Source organism: Elephantulus edwardii, unplaced genomic scaffold (assembly GCF_000299155.1).
Source record: "Elephantulus edwardii isolate Elephantulus edwardi_28Jun2011 unplaced genomic scaffold, EleEdw1.0 scaffold00127, whole genome shotgun sequence".
NCBI classification, from domain to species: domain Eukaryota; kingdom Metazoa; phylum Chordata; class Mammalia; order Macroscelidea; family Macroscelididae; genus Elephantulus; species Elephantulus edwardii.
This window is the reverse complement of record NW_006399877.1, coordinates 6477061-6482498: the sequence shown is the minus strand read 5'-3', so window position 1 is coordinate 6482498 and position 5438 is coordinate 6477061. Positions and strand designations below refer to the sequence as shown.

At 41.7% G+C, this 5438-nt stretch overlaps 1 pseudogene; it reads left to right on the top strand.

Moving 5' to 3' along the window:
- The first annotated feature begins 1399 nt into the window (after positions 1–1399).
- Positions 1400–4803, top strand: LOC102873413 (annotated as a pseudogene).
- Positions 4804–5438: the final 635 nt, after the last annotated feature.

The window sequence follows — 5438 nt, the reverse complement described above, 5'->3', positions numbered from 1 at the left end:
GCTGTACGGCAACTTGTACACCAGGGCTATAGGACCTAGAGGGATGTCCCGCCTCCAGATTCAGAGAACAGAGACCAGATTCAGCTGGCATTAAATATCCCAAAACTCGAGGCAGGTTTGACCTTTCTGTGTCTTAACAGCCTAGCACGTCCCCTAGGGATGCTAGAAGGATAATTAATTCCTTTGAGCAGTGGTCCTGGATAAGAGAATTGAATGCACCATGGACTGCTAGGAGAACAAACAGGTTTGTCCTAGAGAGAATGAAACCAGACAGATCCTTGCAGCAAGGATTCTGAAGCTTCGTCTGACATACTTTTGGCATGTTGCAAGGAGTGACCAGTTCTTGGAGAGGGACATCATACTTGGGAGGGTAGATGGACAGCATAGGAGAGGAAGACCCTGGATGAGATGGATTGATTCAGTGGCTGGAGTAATGGGGGTCGGAGTGTTAGAGACAATTACATTGGCACAGGATAGAGCAGGGTTCAGCATTATTGTTGTAGGGTCGCTATGACTCGCAAGTGTCTCGATGGTTTATAACAAGAATAAAAGCAGCAACAACTATTACATAGGTGGTGTTGTGTGCTGTCCAGTTGGAACCGATCCATAGCTGATTCTCAGCAGATTTTCAGAGGCAGTTAATTGTACAAGAGGACATTGCACGTCTTTCTCCCTTAGAGTAGCTGGTGGATCCGAGCCATGTGCCTTTGAGAGTGCAGCGCTGGTTCTTATTATTAGGCCATTTCCTGTATTTGTAGATTACCTCTTCGTAGAACACTCTGATTATGCATGTGACAAATTTTCATGAAGTTCATTTATCTATTTTTGTATTCATTTTCTGAATTTGTTTTGTTTCTCATATCATGATTTGAATAGTTTTCCTTTATACATAAACCTAAAAAAAGATCATAACTCACTGCTGTCTAGTGGGACCACCTTAGGGTTACATGATCTTCTACAGTTTTGCAGAGGTTGGAAATCACTCTGGGAATAAGATATTTTTAAAATTCCAAGGAGACAATGTTTATTAACATAAGAGGTTTGTGCACTCACACAACGCCTCAGAATCCAACCAGGGGCTTGTAGAAGGACAGGAGGTCATGCTACTTCATCAACGTGCATGTGTTCTGTTAAGGAATCGGAAAAAAAAGAAGAGCGAGAAAGCAGAGTCAAGGGATTTTTTCCACGATACATGAAGTCAGTCTCTTTGAGGAGAGGTAGAAGAACCAGGACAAGGTGTGAGAGACAGGATAGATTGACTGCAATTATTAACCAAAGAAGTATATGCTACCAATTAAATTCCATTTTGCTAAGTAGATCAAAGATAAGATAACATGATTGAAAACTAATATAGCAGGCATGACCCATCAGGGAGTAGTCAGTTCCTGCCTTCTCCAGTATGGCTGTGGGACTCTGGATTCTTCCTCGGGTGATCCCGCTCTTGCTGTGTGTTGGACCCTGGGCTGAAGCAGGGAAGGTGCTGGTGGTGCCCATGGAGGGCAGCCACTGGCTCAGCATGATGAAGGCCGTATAGGAGCTCCATGCCAGAGGCCACCAGGCAGTCGTCCTGGCACCTGAGGGCAATCTGTTTATAAAGGAAGAGTTCTTCACCCTGAAAACCTATGACTTTCCGTACACCCAAGAGCAACTTGAAGAAAATTTACAACATAAAATTTTGCGACATAGTCACCAGATTTTTGTACCTGAACATTTTCTGATATTTTTTAGAATGATGGCACATTTACAAAATGTGGTTTCAGTGCACCAAAAGACTTGTTCAGACCTTATGTATAACAAGGACCTGATCAAGTATTTGAATAAGAGCCCCAGTGATGTGGTTTTAACAGACCCTGTTAACCCCTGTGGGGTGGTACTGGCTCAGTACCTGCCAGTTCCTGCTGTGTATTTTTTTGCATTTCCTTCCATGTGGGTTGGATTTTGAGGCCCCACAATGTTCAAGTCCACCTTCATATATTCCTAGGTTTTTTACAAGGAATTCAGACCACATGACCTTTCTACAGAGGGTCAAGAACATGCTCTACACTCTGGTCATGAAGTACTTGTGCCATGTTTTTATGCTCTGTATGCAAGCCTCGCCTCTGAGCTCCTCCAGAGAGAGGTGTCTGTGACATGTTCAGCCACGGGTCCGTGTGGCTGTTCAGAGGGGACTTTGTGATGGACTACCCGAGGCCTGTCATGCCCAACACGGTCTTCATTGGGGGCATAATCGCACTGTCTCTGACACACCCATCCCAATTATCCCAGTCACTGAATCAATCCACCTCATAGAGGCCCTTTCTCTCCTGCGCTGTCCTTCCACCCTACCAAGCATGATGTCCTTCTCCAAGGACCTCCTTATAACATGTCCAAAGTATGTTAATTGGAGCCTCAGAATCCTTGCCTCCAAGGAGCAGCCCGGTTTAACCATTCCAGGATGAATCTGTTTTTTTTCCTAGCAGTCCATGGTACCTTCAATATTCTTCTCCAGGACCACAGCTCAAAGGCATCAATTCTCCTTCTATCCTCCCTAGTTATTGTCCAACTCTCTGATGCATAACAAGTGATAGCAAAGATCATGGCCTGTATCAGACACACTTTAGTCTCCAGAGAGACACTAGTGCTCTTCAGCACTTTGGAGGGGTCCCTAATAGCCGACTTTCCCATCGCAATACATCTTTTAATTTCCTGGCTACTGGTGCCAAGAATGCTGACTGTGGAGTCAAGCAAATTAAAGCTGTGAACAGTCTCAATCTCTTCACCATCCATCCTGATGCTGCCAATTGGCTCAGCGGTGAGAATCTTACATCCCAGCATAGTTTAATCTCTATTTTCCTGAAAAAGCATCATACTACTTTCCATAGGAGTTGTACCATTTTATTGTTCCACCAGCAATTGATAAGTTTTTCAGTATCCCCACATCTAGACAATATCGGGGATTTTTTTAAAAATCAGTGTCATTGTAGCTGTGATAAGATTATATTGCATGATACATTTGTTATCACGCAGCGTAAGTCCGAGGAAAGAACACTGTACTTGGAAAAGGATAGGGTTAGTAAGGGAGCCCCTCAAGATGGCTTCACACAGTTACTGCAAGAATGGTCTTGAGCACAGCAGAGAGGGTGGAATGATGCAGGATTGGACAAGGTTTAGCTCTGTTGTGCATGAGGTGGTTACGAGTTGGAGCTAATCCAATGGTTGTTGTTGTTATGTGCCATCAGGTTGCTTGTAACTCATAGTGACTGTATGTACAACAGCTCTGAACCCTGTTCTATCTTGAGCCCTTCTCACTGACTCCAACACACCTACCCCCAAGACTCCAGTTACTGTTTCAATCCATTTCATCCAGGGTCTTCCTCTTCTTTGCTGTCTCTTGACCCTTCCAAGCATGATGTCCTTCACCAAAGACTGGTTTCTCCTGGCCATGTGCCCAAAGTATGTGAGACAGAGCTCCAAAATCATTGCCTCCAAGGAGAAAATGTCATCCTCTCCAAGGCAGACCTGCTTGCTCTCTTGGTGGTTCATTGTATGTTCAGTACTTTTCTCTAAAACCACAGTTCAAAGGCATCAATTCTTCTGTCATTTTTGGTCATTGTCTGATGCAAAGCAAGTAATTGCAAAGACTGGCCTGGCTCAATCGCACCTTAGTCATATGGTACTCAAAAATAATGCCTAAAAATTGTCAACATGTTCTCATGTCTGTTAACGCCTTGGATGTCCTCTTTGGTGAAGATTCTGTTCATATATTTTGCTTGTTTTTTTGATCAAGTTGTAATTTTGTTATTGAGTTGTTGATATATTTTATATAGTTTAGAGTTCCGTTTTAGACCTCTATTTGATAAATCATTTATGAATATTTTCCTCATTTGTAGGTTCTTTCAATAGAATGCTTTGATGACATATTTTAATTTTCACAAAGTTCCATTCATCTACTTTTTCTGAATTTGTTATTTTTGTCATATTGAGATTCTTAATTGTTTCTTTTACATATCAAACTATTCCATCAACACAACATAACTTGATCAACACAAACTCATTATAGTTCAGTCAGAACCAATACATAGTTGATGGGTTTTCAGAGGCTGTAAATCACATGGGAGGATATTTTTCCATCTTTCTTCTGGAGAACAGCTAGTGATTTGAACCTCCTGCCTCTGGACTGACAGTGCAAGTCCTTATACTAGGATACTAGGCCACAAGAGCTCCTGTTTTTACACACTTAGCTCTTAATTTGGTGCAGATAGGTTTAAGATTATTGTATTTTGCTGATAAAAATTGCTTTTACAATTAAAAATTATCCTTTAATTTGACATCAGTATGTCTACTTCTATGCTGTAGTTTGCATTTCCTTTCTCTTTTAACTTAAAAATATCTACCTTTTGTTTCTTGACAATAACATATACTGTTAAAATTCTAACATGATTTTTATTAAAATATGGGACCTGTGTACTCACACAATGGACTAAACTTTATTTCTTCTATTTAGTATAAATTCATTGTTTTATTGCGTTATACTACCTTTTTTTCTGTCACCATTTTATTTGCCAATTCTGTGACATTTTTCCATTTATGTAGTTGGTAATTGAATCACTCTATGTTTGTCCTGTGTGTTTTTTGCAAGTTACTCCATGCTCATAAATGGCACAAGAGGAAATTCAAAGTTCTTCTTGTATCTTCGAATTTGTTAACCATATGTTTAGATCACATGACTACAGCAAAGAATCAAGGACCTTCTTCATATTTTCACCTTCCAGTTCAACTGCTTCTTTGCTTTCAGGCCTTATGTGGACTTTTCCTTAGAGATAACCATGGTGGAAGGCACACTTTGTGAAGTTCTCTCCCAAGGCAATTATTCCCCAAAGACTTTCACTGGGGCGTTGATCTTAGGATCAGTATCACCATGCACAATAGATGACAATGCTGTCTAGTCTTGCATCCTCTCCTCACATGATTGCAGATGAGACGCTCTGACCTAGGGAATTCTCATTAGCTGACTTTCAGGTGCTGACACAGCACTTGTCTTTCAGATGGGTTGACAGACAGTTCCTCACACAACCTGTAACGACAACTTGACTGGAAATGAGCTATGTCTCCATCGTGGAAATGGAGTAGCTTACCATCATTGGTATGTCATTGGAAGACGATGATGCGTAGTGACCCTGTAAACCATGGACATGAACATTGTCCTACCTGGCACCATCCTCATAATTTCTGATATGATCAAGCCCATTGTTACTGTCCCTGTGTCAAGACATCATCTTCTCTTTCTCTGACTCTCCACTTTCCCCAGCATCATGTTTTTTCTCATGGACTGCCCCCTACTGACAATATACCCAAATTACCTAAGTTTCTCCATCCTTGCCTCTAAGAAGCATCCTGGCTGCACCACCTCTGAGACAGACTTGCTTGTTCTTTGGCAGTCCATGGAACACTCAGCGCTC